Source organism: Labeo rohita, chromosome 4, assembly GCF_022985175.1.
Source record: "Labeo rohita strain BAU-BD-2019 chromosome 4, IGBB_LRoh.1.0, whole genome shotgun sequence".
In the NCBI taxonomy this organism is placed as follows: Eukaryota; Metazoa; Chordata; class Actinopteri; order Cypriniformes; family Cyprinidae; genus Labeo; species Labeo rohita.
The window spans coordinates 34,369,749-34,391,931 of NC_066872.1; the positions used below are offsets into that span (position 1 = coordinate 34,369,749).

Here is a 22,183-nt window from a genome sequence, read left to right on the forward strand (position 1 = left end):
CACACCAAAAACATGTCAGCAATGAATATAAAAGGATTTTATTCCTGTTTATATTATTTACCCACCTTATTTTTGCTGTAAGAGTGGTCGCTGCAAATTTGGGTCTGGCTTCCGGTCTCATCCAGGTGCAGCTATTTTCAGCTGTACCAAAAAAAAAAAAAAAAAAAAAAAAATCTGGCGTGTCTTACCATGTTATTTTAATGTGTTATCTTAATTATGAACACACTGGTTTGTAGTGCAAACAGTTTTATGTTCATAACACGTTGGTATTCTTCTTGTTATTTCCCTATAGCAGCTAATGAACCGGAAGTCTCGTCCATAGGCTTACTTTCCCGTTAAAGAATCAGGAGGATAGTTACGTTTTTTAACCTTTAAATCTTAATTCTAACGGTTTCTAGTTAGGCGAACGGCTTCTGTTATTTCCTAATCTATGTCACCAATGTTTGTTCTTCCAGTAGGTAAGTCGATCAGGTAGGACATTTCTGAAAATGCAGATTGCTTTTTAGGAACATACAGCTGCTTTAACTATCCACAATTATATAATCAATGGCATATTATTATTATTATTATTGTTATTTAGCATATTTTTTTAACTCTCGCTGTCCGCAATCTTGTCACAGACCCGTGACCCTTTTTTGTGTTGCAAGCCGCAACCCATCAATCCAGCACTGCTGGTCTAGATATGTCTGTCTGAGAATAAAAAGAACAGTCTTACATTTTTGAAAACATGGGTTGCTGAGTTCATTTTGCATTGTTGCTATTCTCCGGAAACCATTCATTATGGGCTATTAAGATGTCCAGAGCTCAAAACGCTAAACACACAAACACACACACGTCATGTTAGCTGCCTATCTTGATTGACTAGCTTCAAATTCTCATTTTTTTGTTTGAAGACCTTATTTTCTCCTGAGGAAGCAGAGCCTGAAGTTCAAAAGCACATGCAACTGTGCATTCTTGAAACAGAAGTATTACAAATGTGACCTGTGACCTGTGACCTGCTTAATGAAGAGGAGAAATTGAAACAGGAAGAAAGAGCGGATGATAAATGTCTGTGAATTAAAGCAGTTGCACCTGTGGGCTAAATGAGCATCAATCAGATGAATGAGCAAAGGTTAATGGAGAGTGAAATGTGTGTGATGGATGGTGCCAAAAGCATGATGAAGGATGATATCATTTTTCATATATTTCATTATATTATATTATTTCAGTTAACTGACCGTAACTGGTATTGATCCCAGTATATTCCTTTAAGGAGCCTGACAGGGACACCAGCACATGTACAACATAAGTTGTAAAAACATACCATAGGGCCCGAATTGCTATATAAAGGGAGCGTAACGCAGGGTATGCATCCATAGCTAATCATAGACAGACTATGGAAAATAAGAGCAGGTCAGATATATCTGATTCCATGCTGTTGTGTTGTCTGGGTCCTCACAAACTCATAACTCTGGAATCTGGCCTGTTTCCTGTGCCTAATGAGGCCGCAGTAAAGCTCCCATGGGCCTCGGTGATTGTGTACAAAATGAGGATCAGGCTGAAGAGATTCAGGATAAGTATAAACCCACTGCAACAGGCACTAATGTAGAATTAATGGGTTCAGGTGCTATAAATAGCATTAAATGCTTTGCTACTAATGTCTTTATTCTAAATCTGATGCTCATGCCGGTGACTGTTTATTTAGAAAGTCAACATGAAATCAAAAGTGCCCCTATTTAATTTCTTAATGCATGTTACTTATCTTATTGTGTGTGACGGCATTTCCTTTTCAGCTCAGGCTGTTTGGGCTTTTAGAAAAAGTTAACCAGTAGCCAAATAGCAATTTAGGCCTTTTTTGGTAAAACAACATTCGGATCTTGGGCATTTTGGCATAAAATCATAATCCATTAGATTTTCTAAAAAAAAAAATTTTTTCCATGTTTAACTCAAAACGTGCAAAATGTTCGTTGTACTTGTAATTTATAAATGCAGAACCACACTGAAAAAACTGAGAAACTGCTAGTAAATTTCACAAATAATTACGAAGAAATGGCAAAAACGTATTAAATTAAATGTGAAAATTTTAAGTAGAAAGACTGAAGTCATATTTTAGTCCAGTAGTAGTTTTCTTGACAATATCGAAAAATTTAAAAAATGAAAATTTACAGTGCAGTTTAAAATGGGAGGAAAATACTGTTATTGTGTGTTTGTTTGTTTAGCTAAAGAAGCTAACACTGTTTCTACACCGGACGTGTTATTACGAGAAAAGACGTTGTTTTAACAAGAAATTAAATCATTAAAACGACATAAAATCTCGTTATTGCGAGAAAAGATGTTGTTAAAACAACATAACATCGCGTTGTTATGAGAAAAGTTGTAGTTTTAACAAAAAATCTCTTTATTACAACACGTTGTTTAATTGAGAAAAGTCGTTAAAAACGACATCTTCTTGTTAGGAGAAAAAAATTGACAACATCTTGTTTTTACGAGAAAAATGTTTTAACAACATCACATTATTATGAGAAAAGATGCTGTTTTAACGAGAAAAGATATTTGTTAAAGTGACAACATCCGTTATTACGCAAAAAGACGTTTTATTGAGAAAAGATGTCATTAAAACAACAAAAAAACGACATAACATCTTATTATGGAAAAAAAAACAAATGTTTAATTGAGAAAAGATGATGTTAAAACAACATAACATCCCGTTATTATGAAAAAAGATGTTGTTTTAATGAGTAAAGATGTCATTAAAATGACATAACATCTCATTGTGAGTAAAGACGTCATTTAAACGACATAACATCTTATTGCGAAAAAAGTTTAATTGAGAAAAGATGACGTTAAAATGACACAACATCCTGTTACTATGAAAAAAGATGCTGTTTTAACCAGGAAAGACATCATTTAATTGAGAAAATATGTCATTAAAATGACACAACATTTCGCTATTATGAGAAAAGATGTTATTATGACATATGGGTGGAAAAAATAGTATGTAATAATACAAATGATTTGCAACGGTTGCTTTGTCATATCCAGTGGAGACACGAGAAAATGAGAAAAGACGTCATTTAATTGAGAAAAGATGTCTTTACAACAACATAACATCTCATTATTACAGAATAAATGTTGTTAAAATGACATAACATCATGTTATTAAAAGAAAAGATGCTGTTTTAATGGCACAACATCTCATTGTTATGAGAAAATATGTTGTTAAAATGTTATATTTAAGTGTAAAAAATAATATGTAATAATGCAAAAAATTTGCAACGGTTGCTTTGTCACGTCCAGTGTAGACACGGTGTAAATGTATGATACCACTGTTGTCTGATTTTATTGCCGATTTTAAATGCTAGAAAATAGCAGCTTGAGGGTTCTGCTAAAATGCCTATGAAATGAAATGACTTTGGAATGTGTGATAATCTGGCTTCAACTCAAACAAATGAGGAAAAACGCAAACACCAACTGTAAGTGATGATAGAGCTGGATCCAGACTTTGGCTGAAGGGCAAATGACTGTGCATGATTTGTACTTGTGTATGCACATAGCTACAGTTTTATCTTAAGTTTAGTTTAAAGCCTTAGCTTAAGTGAGCTTTGAGTTTTAGGGTTAATCTATGATCACTGTAATTACTTTTATATATAATACAAAAGAAATCTACGGTATGTCGGTATTCACACAGAAGTAGCTTTAAGTGCGTGTGGGAAAGAGACTGTGTGTAAGTGGTTTTCAATACCAGGTTCACGTAAGGGTGTCGAGAGCTTGCCTACGCGCGTTACGGGTGCCAAAGGGTCACAGGTCAGTGGAGATCACAGCGGAAGATCTGGCCTCCCGCATTCAGAGAGAGTGTGTGAATACATGTGTAGGGAGGGAACAAAATGATGAGTGAATTTCCCATAAGCCATGCCTGTAAAAGTGTACATATAGGGGTCATGTCTTGTTGGAACCTGCTATAATTTTCTCCTGTTTTTCTCTGCATCACTGCAACCAAACTCGTTGCATCACATGTATGCAATCAGTAACGGTCAGAAAAGAGCAAGTGCTGCGGGGTCATAGAGGTCAGGCTCTTCCGTTGTGAAGTTCACAGCCTCTTTTACCACCAAGTTACGATCTACGTTTACAGCTCAAATGCATTTAGCATTCTCACCCACTTAGGCCTCCAGACTGAAACTGTTTAAAAATGTTATAACTTTGACCCTAAGTGTTTCAACGGTAAATATTCAGTAGCTAAAATAAGTAATCTGGCTCAAGAGCCAGTGGCTCTCTGGCAATCCTCAAAAAGTCCAGAGGATTATATCACCTGTACAACGAACTATTAGTCTTTGAGTCATTGAACTGAAAAGTTTAAAGCTTTATGAGATTATGTTAAAGCAACCAATTGTTTCTCCACCTTAAACTGTTAAATCTGCACTGTAAGCCTCTTTAAGGTTCAGTTTATGTATTATTTCTGTATCTTACTTCGTCTATTAAGCTCTTACATCACAGCATTGCATTTTGGGGTTGGTGAGAGGGTGAGATGCACGCTGGAGTCACGCAATGGAATGAAACTAAATTGAATAAAAAAGCCAAAATCAGAAAGATACTTATCAGGTTACATCATTTATCTGTCTCCTCCTGGGTTAGGATATTATCATAACGCACATTCCTCCCAGATCCCGGTTAATGCAAACCAGAAACCAGGTCTGTATCTGCAGGACACTGACTTAAATGTTTCTGAAGGTTTTCTGAAGACAGTTTCTTACGTAACTTTGTGTTCATTGATTGGCATCTCAATTAATTCCCCCCTCAGTACTTCCACGAGTTTAAGACTGTTTAGTAATAATTGAGTTTGACCCTTACGGAGTCCGTTTGGCACCCAAAATCCACCGCTAGCTGGCACAACCGCATCTTTACAGAAAAAGGCCGGAATGAGGGCACTTATGTAACCAGAGAGACTGGGACAGCGGCTATTAAAGATGATAACAGCTCTGATGGGCCAGGTAATAATCTCTTTGACAGTATTATTACAAGCCATCAGTTCCACCCTCAGGTATGCGGGTTAAAAAGAGAGATAAGGTCAGTAGTTATGCATGACTATATTTCATGAAATCTTTTTGCGATTGTGTGCCATTACTTCTATACAACAGTTAACAAGCAGTTAATTTAGTAAAATTTTGACTTGATATAAGTCTACCAGTTTGTCTATTTTTGCCACTGAAAATATTTTCAAGAAGAACTGCCCTTTGCATCTCTGAGCAACATGCGAAAAAATCGTTTCCAAACTCACCATAGTAATCAAAAAACAGTAGCCTACACTCTTAAAAATAAAGGTGCTTTAAAAGGTGCCTCACAGCGATGCCATAGAAGAACCATTTTTGGTTCCACAAAGAACCATTCAGTCAAAGGTTCTTTAAAGAACCATCTCTTTCTTACCTTTTTATAATCTTCTTTCGCAATAAAGAACCTTTTGTGAAATAGAAAGGTTCTTCAGATGTTAAAGGTTCTTTATGGAACCATTTAGACAAAAAAGGTTCTTCTGTGGCATCTTGAAGCACCTTTATTTTTAATAGTGTCATTTTCTGTGAAATCTGACAGACCCGATTGCCCAAGATCTGCAGACTGACTGGCCTTTAGCAACTAGCATCAACTCATCCAGACTGTAAATCAGGGCAAAAATGTATCTGTAGGAAAAAGTTTTTTAGGGTATTCCTTACCCTGCAGAAAGAATCATTGGAATATTGCCATCACAAGCACAGACAAGCAAACGGTTACAAACACTGAAAATTCACAAAATGTGACTGTTGTATCAATTTTTCAGAATGCCACTCAGCCAATCAGATTTGAGTAACTTCTGCACAGTTTTGCATAATGTATCAAAATTTCATTTATATACAGCCCCAAAATGAAGTCTGACCAATATTGGTTTGAGAACTAAGTGATTCCAGTAACTAATGAAACTTCATAAAACTGCCTCAAACTCTCTCTTTTCATCATCTGATGATGCATTGAGTGTTGCCAGGAAATAGCTGAGCAGCATGTACTTTTTAAAAAATGGTTTATTGCACCTTCATTTCCCTCTGGGTTATGTAAGTGTGTCATGTTTTTACCCATTCACTCCGTCATTAATGTTACACAGCCCTATGGCATTACACCTGGTCTGTGCTCTGCCCACTCCCCAGTGACTGACCTAAATGTGTACAGCTGGCCTTGTACAATACCTTGTTTGAGCAGATATTATGTAACACTCTTTGGTTTGAACATATGCACCTGTACATATAGTTCCGTGAACAAGTCTCAGCAAGCCAGCTCACTTCAAACATCGTGTTTGACTAAAATGCGACATACTTACAACACAAAGCCTTTTAATGAGAGCCGATGAGCAAAGCTGTTAAGCTAAACTGTGAGATTAATGGCAGTTGATAAAGATAAGGAGAAAATGATCCTTCATTCCATAAACAGATGATTCACAAAGATTTGAGTTGAAACCAAAAACCAAAACCTAATTTGCACAATCCGACTGATTATTTTAGATGGCTACAAAAGAACTTTTGATATTTATTGTGTTCAAGGTTAATCGGCTAATTCACAAATCTAATTCACAAGTAGAAAATCGGTTTATTTTTGGGCTAAATGGTGTAAAGGCCAGTCAACTGCATTATTTTTTAAAATTATGTAACTAGAATAAGAGTATTTACTTTTATAGTTCTACATTATGATCCTTTATGTAACCATTATATTTTCAAATGGTAATATTACACTTTATTTGAATTCTATAAGATTTTTAAAGTTTTTTTTAAAGTCTCTTCTGCTCACCAAGCCTTCGTTTATTTTATTCAAAGTACAACAAAAACAGTAAAATTTTGAAATATTTTTACTATTTAAAATAACTGTTTTCTATTTTGAATATATTTTAAAATGTAATTTATTCCTGTGATTTCAAAGCTGATTTTTTAGCATCATTACTCCAGTCACATGATCCTTCAAAAACCATTCTAATATTCTGATTTGCTGCTCAACTAAACAATTATTATGATATTGAAAACACCTAAGTAGAATTTATATATACATTTAAAGTATATATAGCATATACTTTAAATTTTTATAATACATAACATTACTGTTTTTACTCTATTTTTTCTTTAAAGCAGTCATTTTTTAACATTGCTGTCAATTTTTCTTTCTTTCTTTAGTAAGTTTAGGATCAATCATCTGCCGGTCCACGTGACCCCACAAGTCCTCCCAAGAGGCGACTTTGTAACGTCTCATAGTGGCAGCACTGTAACCCTGCTGCTTACCACAATTTGACCCTTAACTTGATTTTGCGTCACATGGGGATGTCGTCAGGGTGGGACACTGGCCTCTTGTTCGCTTTGCCCGCTCCATTTGACCTTGGAGGGGCATTATACACATACTTCACTCACACTGCGCTGAGATGTGTGTGTGTGCGATCGCTCTGACGTAATACTGTCCATGTGCAAGCTCAGGGTGCGGTTATAGCAGAGGATGAGCTGGCCGGAGATTGTCTCTCAAAGGCCAAACATCCTTCCTTCTTCCCACTTACAACTGCACTGCAGGATTTCCTTCTCACCTCTGTGGGAAACTGAAAGCGCTGGTGGCTGCCTTCTCCCACTGCTGTGACACCTGATTTCCTGTATCTTTCATGTGTTAAATTAGGGGAGAATCCGGTCCTAGACCAGAATAAAAGACAGCATCCACCTAAAGTGGTGTGGGTGAACAGGATCTCCAGTTTTTTCTTCCGTCATCCTCTCATTTTTCAGTCAAGAGCCTTATAATGGTGCTCAAGTTCCACTTGTCTAACTAGTTCCATTGTGCTCTAGTATTGCACAGTAAATGTGTACTTGACCAATATTTTGTATCACTATCAGAGCCGTATTGTCTGTTTCTTCTCGTATAAAATAATTTAACATTATCCTTTGTGCTGTGCTGGAAATTCTTTACCTAATAGACCAGTTTGGAGTAGTTAAGTCAGCTGCAGCTGCGTGCGCATAGTTGTGGCAGAAAAACACTGGGAACAAGTGGAGTGAAATAGGTAAAATCCGTGGAATAAGAGAAAAAAAAAAAAACTATTTTATGCCTTTTGATGCCAGAATCGGAATGCAAATATTTTTTAAAGAATACTGTCGTCAAAGACGCCATTTGAAGTTAAATGCAGACGTTTAAACCGACAGACTATTGATGAAATCTGCTATGATTACTCTACTTTAAGAGCATAAATTTGATTTAAACAATATGTCTACATAATATTCATATATGCTGTTTGTAGGGGACGCATTGTGTTAGCTCTACAGTTACAGGATGACATAATATTTAAACCTAACATAACATTTATTTATTTTAGCTCACAATTATGACCTTTTCTCACTAATGCAAGTTTGTATCTGCTAGTTCGGAACAATTTAACTCAACAATAGTGAGTTTGCCAATTCTCAGAGGGAAAAAGCCAAGGGGAAACGAGAGAATTATGAGTTGCTTTTTCTTATCAGAATGGTGAGATTTAACCTCAGAACTGAGAGAACAAAGTCATAATTTTAAAATATAAACTTAAATTGACCTTTTATATTTTTGTATTCCAAAGCTCCAAAGACTGCTACTTAAAAAATGTCATTTTCTGCAACCAGATAAGCCTCATAAGATTTAATCCAATATTTGGTCATAATATAGCACAATAAGAAATTTATGACCAGTTTTTGGGTAGACCAGTCATTTTTTGACTGGGAAGTGTAACAAAGTGGGAAAAACATTCCCCAAAAGTACAAAAATAACATTTTTGGAAGTTCTTATATCCTCTGTGAGCAAAGTCAGTAGGTTTCTCCAAGCCAAAATTATAGATTTTTTTTTTTATGATAGACTGAGGCACTTTATCGTACTTCAAAATATCAACAGCCATTCACTGCCATTATAAAGCTGGGAAGAGCCAGTACATTTTTTTAAATAAAGCTCTAATTGTATTTGTCTGAAAGAAGAAAGTCATATACACCTAGGATGGCTTGAGGGTGAGTAAATATTGGGGTAATTTTCATTTTTAGATAAACTATCCCTTTAAGTAGCTGTGTAATAAAACCATATATATATATATAAATATATAAATATAGAAGCTCCTTTCCACTTTAGACCAAAATATTATTAAAGGTAATTTAGATTTTTTTCTTTTCTTTACAGTATTAGTATATCTCACAGTGTGATTTTTAAATCATGCATTTGCGAGATAATATTTCCCAGTTGCGCTGTGTGACTTTTTTTTCTTTACTTTGTGTTTTATGTTGTAATTACCTTTTTTATTTTAGTCTTTTAGCCAGCAAAATAACCACCTGAATTTCAAAATATTGGAATATGATTTATAAAAGCGGCATTTAACGGGTTGATATTGTAATATTCACTTGTATCGTAATGTCAGATGTGATCAAAGTGTCATGACAAACCAACTGCACACTATTTCTTAAGATGAAGAAATCTTGGGAAAAACAGCTAGTGTTTGTGTGGCCATTTTGTGTCAGCAGTGTGTGAGTGAGCTTGTCCGTCTGTGTGTGGCCCCTGAGTAGTAAAATGTTTTGCATTCCACGGATTAAACAAATTAAACAGTGGCGATAGTCAGAGGAGACCTCCATCTCGCTTTTTCACTCATACATGCATACAAACCTGTGATAAGGACTCTGTCAGATCAATCCTCATTCATAACCACTGAAGGCTCATGTCTGTCACATGTAAACACAGCAGCAGAAGGACGTTTCTTGCATTTAGTTCAGAATGAGTCCGCAATATTTCTTCCACATTTTGCAAATGTTCAATTCCACTTCAAGTCTGTGTTTAAAAAAAGATTCATAGTGTAGCAATGTATGAAGCACAGCTCACATGGAAGTCACTTTCAAAAAAGCTTTCTGTTAGTCAACACAAATCCATGTGACTAACCTGTTGCGAAATCTGTTTTGTGGAAATTATTTGTCCTCAGATGAAAATCCAAGTTGTGGATTCCAACTTAAATGTTTGGGTTCACCCATGGAAATTTACACAGCAATGGTTAATGTGAGCACACGGACTAAAAGACACAAAACTCTCATATCTTTGCAGTAAATTTGAACTTTTTTAACCTAAAATAGTGCTTATGTTGCATGCTGGTTTTAACTAGTCATCCTTCCTGGTCATAGCTGGTTTGCAAACTGGTTTAGAAGGGTTTTGACCACTTCTTCAGGCTGGTCTTAGCTGGTTTTTACAGCAGGGCGAAAGTAAAAAGCTCTGTACCAGTCAAACACATCTGCTTATATAGCAAAACGATTAAAAAGCACATATTGTATGAATGGCCAGTAGTATGGTTTGTTAATATTGCTACGATTAGCTGTAATGCAATAAAATGTCCATGAATGGAAGCTGCAGCCGAGTGCACAAACTGTAGTCACGTGCTAACATTCCTAGCATCTCTGCATTACATTGATGCAAACCACTGCTTACCCTCTGTCAATGTCAAATACAAATGGAACAAAATAAATAAATAGGTAATGCATTAAAGTGGAAAAGCCACATTGTGGGTTTGCTCTAGTGCACAGGATTCAGAGTCCAAGAGTTTTGCTTCTCTGTGGGAGTCTGTGGCCGCAGGCTTGCTGCTGCTGATTTGGCTTCCTGGGAGGTCTGGGAGTTTGCCTTCACTGCCTCGTGTTCTGGATGGTCACGGGTGGATGGAGGCTTTACTCGCTGCAGATTGAGGCACGTGAGGCTAATGTGAGCTAATGGAAGGAAGCAAAAAGGAAGTTTTATTTTTAGTGTGTGTGGTGATACACAAATACCTGGAAGAAACCACCCATTAGCATCTCTATGGTTACTTTACACTACAGTTGTTATGTTTCTTTATTCATAGTGACTGTGTGCATTATGTTTATGCTAGTGCAATTCTCTGCTGGTTGAAATTTGCCATCTTTGCTCATAATTCTTGTTCCATTCATTTTAGATACAATCGTCTGAGGCTTTGTCAGTTTGGTCCATCATTGAATCGAGTCCATCTAGGTTTTTGCTGGTCCTTTGCTGGTTTATGCTGGTCATGTTGCTGGTCAAAGACCAGCATAAACCAGCAAAGGACCAGCATAAACCAGCAAAGGACCAGCTTAAACCAGCATCAAAACATACCTAACCAGCATATGCTGGTTTTTGCACCAGGGATGGCGGTACTTTTTCGCGTCTTGCGGTATTGTTCCCACAGGTACATTTTTGTCATGAGATCAGGTTGGTTAAAATGTCTGTTAATGTCTTTTATATGTAACATAGATTGTGTAACATAAACAATAGTGTTTTTTTCTATTAGTATACGTTGTGAGAAAGTAACCGCTCAACATATTAGCATAGCTTTGCCAGTTAGCCTGTTATCTTAGCTTATATGCTACACAAAGTGTTTACAGTACATGTTTTGTATTTGATCAGGCATGAAAAACAATAGAAACCATCTCTTATGAAAATTAACCATTGGTTTTATTATACTAAAAGTGTAGTAACTTGTTGTTGTTGTTTTGGTGTATTAATTGCCATTTGTATAACCACACTTTTACTACAAATACCATGGTTAAACCAGTTAGTGTAACAAAACCATGCTTAATTTGTGTTTACCATGGTTTAACTATAGTAACCATGTTTTTTGGTTTTATTTGTAGTAAAACCATGGTTATTTTTCATAAAGTATCACAGAATTTGTAATGATTTTACTGGTTATAATGGGAATTGTACTGGTTTTAATGGAAACTGTAATGGTCCCTGAGTGTCTCTACTGGTTCTTTTGTCAACTTTTATTGGTGGCTGGTTAAAACCACTTAATCGTAATGGTATATGTGCCAAAACACACAACAGTAAACTCTTTTTTAATGGTTTTAATTGTTAACAGTTGATGGTTTGTAATTGTTGTAATAGCATTTGTACTTGAAACCATTAGAATTTCTGTGATGGTTTCTATTGTACCAACAGATTTGTGACCCTGGACCACAAAATCAGTCTTAAGGATCAGTTTTTTAAATTGAGATTTATATGTCTGATTTATAAGCTGAATAAATAAGCTTTCCATTGATGTTTGATGTGTTAGGATAAGACAATATATTGCCAAGATACAACTATTTGAAAATCTGGAATCTGAAAGTGCAAAATATTATAAATATTTTGAAAATCACCTTTAAAGTTAGCCAAATGAAGTTCTTAGCAATTCATGTTACTAATCAAAAATTAAGTTTTGATATAGTTATGGTTGGAATTTTACAAAATATCTTCATGGAACATGATCTTTACTTAATATCCTACACTCTTAACCCGGATTTTGTCTAAACCAAAAAATGTAAGCAGTCATTACGTATTCTTTATTGTTTTTTTTAAAAAAAGTTGTCACTGCTAAAAAATAGTAGTTGTTTGCACTATTTAGACAAATAATTGACTACACTGATCAAGTTAAGAAGACATCACTCAGTATGTTACGTTTTTGAAAAGGGGGAGGGGCTTTTTGAAGCAGGTCGCGTGAACAGAGCTGCTTCACTGAAGAGACGCGCCAACGGTTAATCTTTGAAAACAACGTGAATCGGTGAGTTTATAAAGAGTATTATCTGCAGATATCTTTCTGAAAAAAAGTGCTAACCCAAAATATGGACCGATGTTAAACTCTAAAAAGATGACAAAGTGTTAATGTGCAGATAGACGCTTTTTTTCTGTCGGTTCATGGTTTAGATATAACGTTAACTTTTAATTCAGCTATTTTTTGTCATTTCATATATCGTAACATTATCCAGAGTGTTTTTGTATGCTCACAGTTTAGCTGCAGCGTGTTTATTTCGTTAACTTAGTTATTTTTTTCTGCTGGTTCGCACTCATGCATGTAACTTACACGTGCTTTCCATGTGGCTAATGCTAGCGTGTGTATTTTTTTATTTTAAACTAATTGGGAAAAAATGCTACTTTAAGTTTTGCATTAGTGATTTTTTATATAGCTGTTAACTTATCGAAACTTGGAATATACAAGATCATTACTTGGTGCCTAACTTTTACAGTGGAATTTTATCTGCAACTTTTTCTAAACTTTTTCTAAAAGTTTACTTATGCTCTGTTTTCACAGGTCCATGTGAGAAGATGCAGTGGAAGTGTAAGTTTTGTGAATTTATATGTGACAAAGTATCAGAGTATCTAATGCTCATCAAGGCTATATTTACTTAATCAAAAATACAGAAAAAAAAGTGTTTTTACAATTTAATTTTTATTTTATTTTAATATACTATAAAATATAATTTATTTCTGTGATGCAAAGCTTAATTTTCATCAGCTGTTACTCCAGTCTTAAGTGTCACATGATCTTTCAGAAAACATTCTAAATTTATTATGCGAATTATCAATGTTGAACAGTTGTTCCGTCAACTATTTTTGTGGAACCTGTGATTAATTTTTCAGGATTCTTTGTTCAATAACAAGGTTTAAAAAAAAAAAAAAAGTTTGAATAAATAAAAAGTTTGGGGTCAGTATATTTTTACTTTTTTTTTTTTTTTTTTTTTTGAAAATTAATACTTTTATTCACCAAGAATGTGTTCACTTAATAAAAAGTGATAGCACAAATTTACATTGTTGGACAAGATTTATATTTTGAATAAATGCAGTTTTTTTTTTTTTTTTTTTTTTACCTTGTTATTGAACAAAGAATCCTGAAAAAAATAATCACAGGTTCCACAAAAATAGTTGACGGAGCAAGTGTTCAACATTGATAAATCACATAATAAATTTATCATATTAGAATGACTTCTGAAAGATCATGTGACACTTAAGACTGGAGTAACAGCTGAGGAAAATTCACCACAGATATTAATTACATTTTATAGTATATTAAAATTAAAAAAATATTAAATTGTAAAAACATTTTGCAATATTACTGTTTTTTTCTGTATTTTTGATCAAGTAAATATAAGCATTAATTAATAAAAGCATTACAAGTCTTACTGATCCCAAACTTTTGACCGTGTGAGTGATATTTTTTTTTTTTTTTTTTTTTTAAACTAACCCTTTTAATGAAGTGTTGAAAAAGCAGTCATAACCAATTCATACATTAGACTATTTGTTTAACATAATTAATAGTTATTTAATGACTAATGTCTTGAATGTGTTCTGTTGTTAGGACTCTGCTGATGATCATGTGTTCCAAGACCTTGACCTTGGAATCCTCCTTGTTGAGCGTGAAGGTGCTGTGTCTCCGTCCTCTCTGCATCTCAATCCAGCCTCATTTAAGATTGTCATCGAGGGAGAAGTTGTGATGAAAAGCATTAAAGACTTGCCAAAGGCTATGTGCCTTCTCTTTGGACTTACATATGCACTTCATCTAAGCTACCCCAAACCAATGAAGAACACATTTCAGTTCATCCAGCAGGTACTTCTAATGTTGGGCCACACTGACTTGAAGCCCAGGTTACATTAAAGAACCAGCTTGCAATTTAATTTTGACAGGAGTGGCTGTTTACTGTTCTTGATGTGCACAATTAATCTCTGAGGTGATTCTCTTGTTCCAAATATCCTGTCATTGCTGTAAGTTAAATTAAACCAGTTAAATTGAAAGAGGTTAAAAGAGAAAGAGGTTAAAAGAGAAAATAAAGAGTTAAATTGTACCAGTTTTCTGTGGTAAAAATGTTTAAAATTCACAGGAGTCATCTTTGTTTCAAAGAGTTGACTCAAGTTTTAATGCTTATCTAGTTTCAATGCATGTTTAGTCATTCAGAGGGATATGGCATATTGTTGAATACTATGTGTTCATGTTACTGTAAGCAATCTGTACAGTTGTTGACTAGCAAATAAGAATTGTATGTCAAAAAAATGTTACTTGTCTTTTGTATGACAAGTTCATACATGGAGGAATACACTGTACTGCTTGTTTTTATGAGCAATAAAAACATTGGAATGCGGTTAGTTTATTTCTTTAACTAGTATTATTTCTTAATTTTAAGGCATTATGTAATATATCATTTATCAATAGAATTAATATTCAATAAGATTTTTTAATATAAATTGTACACCAAAAAAAAAAAATAGTGTGAACTAATGGTTTTCAGTAAAGACTACTAATGCAAACCTGATTTGTCTGTTGCACCCACTAACATTTTTATGTTTACAAAGCTTAACCCGTTTAGTTTTAGATTTGTAAAAACTAATCTTGTTTAGTGCAACGGGTTTCCACGCAATTTTCTAGTAAAGTCAACTAATTCGGGTTAAGAGTGTAATGATTTTTGGCATAAAAGAGAAATCGACACAATGTATTGTTATACAAATATACCCGCGTTACTTATGACTGGTTTTGTGGTCCAGGGTCACATTTCTTAAACGGACTGGAATGTATTGTTTGTGACACCATAAATGTGACTAATCAACCTAGAGTCATAGTAAAATACGATACGAGAACCTTCCCAGTTGTTCACTAGGCTATCCTAAGATGTGATATGAAAGGCAGGAAAATTTGGCACACAACCTAATATTCAAGAACCTTGCAATGCTTACTTTCAGATTTATGTGACTGTCAATCAGCTGAACTTGCATTCCCTTCATCTCTATAGCACTATTTGGTTGCAGCTGGAGTTAGTAATATAAGATGTGATTTCATGTACCACTTTGGATAGAATCTGAAAAATGTACGTTTCCAGGATACGAACAAATGCAAAACTCTAAACCTGCTCAGCATCACTGTCAGGGCACGTTGGCTGGAGTCCTTTGTCCATATGAAAGGGCCTAAATTTAGTTCCACGGGCCTGATCTTTCCGGCCCAAAGAAAGGCGCTAAACCCTGAACAAACAGAGGTATATCTGCGACCCTTCAGGCTAGTACAGTTCCGTTTTCTCTGGGTGGCCTTTGTCACAGATCAGCTTACACACACACACAGTCTCTTGTGCCTGTGGGGAGGAAAATGTCAGTTGTGCTTCATTGTTTTTTACGTTTATTCAATAGTTTTCAGTGGTTTTGACAAGCTGTTTTTTTTATAATGAAAAGAGCATATATAATTTTGATAAGTTTGAGAATTTTTTGGCACTTATGTAAGGCCCTTAGTGATTTAGATGATTTCAACCTAAGCTGATTAAAACCTCCATCCACCGTTAAACCCGTCAACTGAAAGTGTGGTTAGACTGTCATTTGGCTTTACACTGAAAGTGTAATTCTAACTGCCCTGGCGAATTTCTGTGAGATAAGCTTTAGCGCGAGTGTGTGTGTGTGTGTGTGTGTGTGTGTGTGTGTGTGTGTGTATATATGCATGACTGACTCACGGCATGGGACGCTTCATTTCTTTATTTAAAATCTACCTGAATGAGGCCAGAGATTCCAGAGAACTGAAATTAGATCCATGTTACATAAAATCTAATTAGCCTCTAGCCTTCATTACTTTCTTGCATTTTAAGGTCGCTGCACGTGAACTACCATTCGCTTCATTCAAGACTTTCCCGGCCTGACCCACTTTTTTCAAGTAGCTGAGTGTCTCTCGACAAACTTTGTTGTCTCCCTACACACACTCTGGACTAGATGTTATTTTGACCTCGAGGATGAGCAAAGTGGCTCTGATCTTCTTTGATATTCCTCTATGCGGTGACTTCTAAACTCACACTGACACCGAAACCTCATTGTCAGGGCTTCTGCACTTTTGAACCGAATGTGTCTTGTGTAATAAATGGGTCAGAGCTTTAAAGATATTGTTTTAATAGTTTTGAGAGCTGACAGCTGCTGCGGCACAGGCGTTTTTGGCTATAACAATTTTTAATCACTGTGGAGAATATTCTGAAAGTATGACTGAACTGATTCAGTATTTTTTAACATTCAGGGCCTGTGCACATTTATTTGACTTCTGAATTGCTATTTATTTACATTTAAGTAATTCTGTGTCAGATCAACCAAATTTCAGAAATTCCCCCAGCTCAAATTTTTGATTTTGTCAATATTTTTTCTGAAGAAAGATAAGCGTGTATGGTGATGAAAGCCAAAATATTAAATGTCACACATGTATACTTTCTGAGTGATCTGCTCTTTTGGAGAGGGGGCTTAAAAATGAAAATTTTAAACTGAGATTCAGAGCCAAATTATCATTATATTATTGTTACACAGAAACTGGTAACTATATTAATAAAATTGACTGACTTTACCAATCTTTATTGCAGAATATGCCAGTGGTGACTGCTGAAAAATGGGAAAAAGTACTTTTTTCTCCAGTTTGCATGCCTGTAACTCGAGAAGTATTAAAGATATTTTAAAGCCCATTTAGATTTTGGGTCTAAACACACTTTTAAGGCCTTGTATGCTTCAGTTCCAGAGATATCAGGATTTAAATCCAGCTCCAGGAGTCTAGAAATTGTTAAATTGTACACATTTTCAGTGGTCAAAAACCAAACGTGAGTCACTTTGCATTCAGCTAATACTTTTTTCTTTTGAAGAGGAGGGTCTGAAGAACAAATAATGTTGAAACTAGAAATGTATCATGTTTTTCTCCATCAAAAAACTGCATTGAACATACTTGTTTGAGTGCCATAAATGTTCTTTTTCCAAAGTTTTCATGCGTGTAACTCAAGAAGTATTAAATATGTCTTAATGCCCTTTCAGATTTTGGGCCTTAACACATTTTTCTTTTGACATCTTCATTTTTAAGGCCCTGTATCCTTCAGTTCCAAAGATATTGGGATCTATACGACTCCAGGAGTAAATTTTGAAACTATAGACATTTTCAGTGGACAAAAACCAAATGTGGGTCACTTTGCATTCAGCTGATACTTTTTTCTTTTAAAAAGGAAGGTCTGAAGAACAAATAATGTTAGAACTAGAAATGTATCATGTTTTCCTCTATCAAAACAATTGCATAGGACATACCTGTCTGAGTGCCATAAATATACCTTTTCCGAAGTTTGCATGCCTGTAACTCAAGAATTATTAATTAACTTATTGGTTCTTAATGAACTTTTCTTTTGTAATCTTCATTTTCAAGGCCCTGTTTGGTTCAAACCCACAGATATGGGGAGCCCAGTGTGACTCAGTGTCTAATTTGTTTAATTTTACCCATTTTCAGTGGTTGAAAACCAATGTTGGTCACTTAGTATACAACTGATACTTATTACATTTAAAGGGCAGTGTTTAAAGAAAAGCATTTAAAGAAAAGTTTCTTAAGACCCAAAATCTAAAAGGCCACGCATGCAAACTTTGGAGAGAAAACTCCAAAGAGTGCTTTTTCCCATTTGTTTAACTGTCACCACTGGTATGTACTGCAACAAAGATTGCTAAAATCAACAGATTTTACTAAGAGACCTACCAACCTTCATGTAAAAATAACTTATTGATGCCGCAATCCTTCTAAAGTCATTTTTACCCCCCTGTAATTTAGCTCTGAATCTCAGGTGAAATAATATTTGGGTTTTTATCATAAAACATGTTTATCTTTCTTTAGAAAAAATATATGCAAAAACAAAAATTTGTGCTAGGGACCTTTGGTTGAGTTGACACAGAATGACACATTTTTTCATTTAGCAGATGTTTTTATTCATAGCGATGTACAAATGAGGAAACACAACAAGTGATTCATCTTATGTTTTTGACTGGTTGCTTAACTTTTGAAGAATCACCAAAAGTTCTCCACTGGAAAATGAGGAGAATTCCCAAATGTCATTATATTCCTCATTTGTTATAACAATAATTTAATTATATATTTAATTTCCCATACATTAATTGTGACTTTTTATCTCACAATCTGGATTTTTTTCCTTACAGTTTTTATCTGACATTTCAGTTTTTTTCTGGAGTTCTGAAATATAAACCCAGAATTCCAAGAAAATAAGTCAGAACTGTGAGATGTAAACTTAGAATTCTGACTTTCGCAAGTTTCCATTATACAAATTGTTATGATAGTTTTATATAAATCATTTAAAATGACATACAATTTCATAATAGGATGTGTGTGTGTATGCATGCATGTTGCATTTGATATGACTCATTAAAAGGAAGTAGGTATGTGTTGCAGTGATTTTACCATGGTTAAGCGGTGATGTAAGTCACAAAATCACTGTGACAAATAATTTTTCTCAGGCGTACTGGTACATACTGGTCATTTCCAGCTCAGCTGCTCTGTCTGACCAGTGCTGGATTGTGTAACACATGACCATAATGTGTATGTTCCCAGAGCAGGGCTGAGTTATTGTGGCTTCATCTGACCTCCACCGCTTTTTAAAATTTTAGCCCAGTACAGGCGATTTTTCACTAAGAGCAGTCTGCGAGTTAAGCCACCTGAACAAACTGGAGCCATTCAGTCAGTGCGTGAGTGCACGTGTGTGCATTTGTGACCGTGAGATGTTTATCTTTGCACGGCCAGAGTTGTTGTATTAGTCCCTGTCGGAAAATGTTCTCAGAGTAGGGAGGATTCTTACCGACAGTGCTCATCGTTAACTGCACTTGCCACCCGTGAAGAAAAACTCACCTTAGAAGGAAAAGTCTCTGTCCTTCTCAAACAAACACACTCACGCAATCACAAAGAGTTCAGACAGTCTGGGAGTCTCTCTGACACACACATCACTCATAGTCCTGCATGAGCCTGGATGTGTCACAGTTCTCAGCTGCTTGCCTGAACGTTTTGTACATTTTTTAAATCATTCATCAAAGAGTGATTTTCTTTATTTAGATCACACAAACAACAAATGTTCATGATTTATTGGTGTGGTAAGAACCTTTTGTGGTTACATTTACAATAACGCAGTTTACATTTTTGTACATGGTGGTATTTTTATTGACTCATTACAGTGATGAGGAATGAAGGAATGAAGAACCTTCTGGGAAGACTTTGTTTCTTTTGTTCTCTGCCTAATGATCAATGACATGTTCTCTGCCCACACAAGTTATTAATTTATGTTTTTCTTAATTACTCTTAGACAGTGTCTTATAACCAGACAAGTTGTGGGATGTTTTGGGTGTTATTTATACTCTCATCTAAAAGTTTGGGGTTGGACATTTTTATTTCCTTATGCTCACCAAGGCTACATTTATTTGATGAATACAGTATACATTATTACAGTTCAAAAGATCTGTTTTCTAGTTTAAACTCTTTTAAAATGTCTTTTATTCCTAAATTAATTCTTTTGGTGGCAAAGCTGAATTTCTAGCAGTCATTACTTCAGATTTCAGTGTCACATGGTCCTTCAAAAATCATTCTAATATGCTAATTTGCTGTTCCAGAAACAGTTCTTGATTTTTTAGGATTCTTTGATGAACAGAAGTTTCAAAGGAGCAGCATTTATTTGAAATGACATTTTTATAACATAAATATCTGTCACTGTCACTTCTGATCAATTTAATGTGTCCTTGTTGAATAAAATTACTAATTTCTTTAAAAAAAATAATCGTTCTAACCTCAAAATGTTAAACTGTTTATCTGTCCACAATGAAAGCATATGCTTTTTAGAATGCATTTGATTTTTAAAACGCATGCAAGTTTTGCACAAGCAAACATTACTCACATTTTATTAAAAATGTAAAAGTGTAATGATACATTGTGCTTCTTATATCAGGTAAATATTAGAAATGTGTTGCTTGAGATTCCTGGGACAAAGAAGGTTTATGTCAGCAATGTACCAGTTGCTTATTGCTGCTCCTTAGTGACTGTGGAGTCAAACCATCAGCATTTTAATAAGCATCACAGATCGTTAATTGCTAGGTTACCACCTCTCATTATAACTGGCTTTTAGTGATGCTTGTTATGGCAGGTGTCTCTACTGCTTGCTTATACTTAAGCTTAGTGATTTCTTTTTAACTCGTAACTTGTCTGTAGGAGCATAGTGGTTAAACATGAGATATAATTCGTTTCGGGTCAATCTAACGGACGGTCTGTGGTTTCATGAGTCTGTTATTTGTTCTAGAGCAAATAGCTTTGACTTTTGAAGTTATTTTTACTTTCAAAAACAGCTTTTAAGACACATCCAACAAATGCACTGTGCAGTGCTGTCATTGGAAATCACAGATGAAAAGTCAGTACGACAAAGATATCACTTTCGTCAGCGGACATTCAAATTAATTGTGAATATGATATTGAGCTAAAAAAATGAATGCTGTGTCAGATGCAGTTAATCACACTTGCTCAGGCCATCTCTCTCATAATACTCTACATAACACAGTGACATAATACAGTAATACAATATTCTTTCAATGAAGAAACTTAACGTTTCTTTGTTACTAGTTCTAAAGTGATGTTTTCGAATGAGTAACGGAGGCTTGGGCTCAGCTGTTAAACTTGAGATTTGAAACCATGGTGCAAGGAAGTACTTTGCACAAAAACGGGTTTTTTTAAAGACACTCTGTTGTTGTTTCTCATGTATTTACTTGTGCCATCGAACTGTTGTATAAACGCAATGGCACACTCGTAGATGTGTGATATGGCTGTATATCAGCACGCCGTGATTGCCTACTGCTATATATATATATATGACCCATGACCACAAAACCAGTCGTAAGGTCAGTGTTTTGAAATTGAGATTTATACATCATCTGAAAGCTGAATAAATAAGCTTTTCATTGATGTATAGGATAGGACAATATTTGACTGAGATACAACTATTTGAAAATCTGGAATCTGAGGGTACAAAAACATAAAAATATAGAGAAAATCCCCTTTAAAGCTGTCCAAATGAAGTTCCTAGCAATGCATATTACTAATCAAAAATTAAGTTTTGATATATTTACAGTAGGATCATTTTTTGGTCTTATCTTGTTTGCTGGCCTGAGACAATACCTGATTTTGTCAGTAACATGAGCTGTTTTACACTGTATAGATGAGCGTTTGGAAAACGGACGGCAGGTGGAGGACCAGTGACACTTTTTATATGGCTCCAATCGCAGTCTCAAGTTTGCCCATTCAGCCGAAAACTTCAGCTCTCTGGCTGCCTAGACAGACACTCTCTTTCACATGGCCATTCACACGTATTATTCTCGCTGTCTCCGTCTCAGTAACACATATACGCGGTCCCCCTCTCACACACACAGATACATGCTATTCATTTCGTTCAGCTGATACCTGAGCAGTTGCGACCTCCAACAGTCACTGAGACCTGGTGTCCTGAAATCAACCTCCTACTTCCTCCGTCCTTGTTCACGGGAATTTTCCCAGTCTGACTTTAGCCAGAGAGAGAGAAAGAGAGAGAGCGGCCCGGCAGATGTAAAACGGGGGTGGGGGAGAAGCGAGAAACAGACACCACAGCCTCTCACGCACTGGAGA

General features: G+C 35.3%; 1 long non-coding RNA gene across 1 annotated transcript; it reads left to right on the top strand.

Annotated features, from left to right (window-relative positions):
* Positions 1–12,337: 12,337 nt before the first annotated feature.
* LOC127164331 (uncharacterized) lies at positions 12,338–14,873 on the top strand. Its single transcript, XR_007827624.1, has 3 exons — positions 12,338–12,523; positions 13,052–13,078; positions 14,096–14,873. It is a non-coding gene; the product is annotated as an uncharacterized LOC127164331 (long non-coding RNA).
* The last annotated feature ends 7,310 nt before the right edge of the window (positions 14,874–22,183 follow it).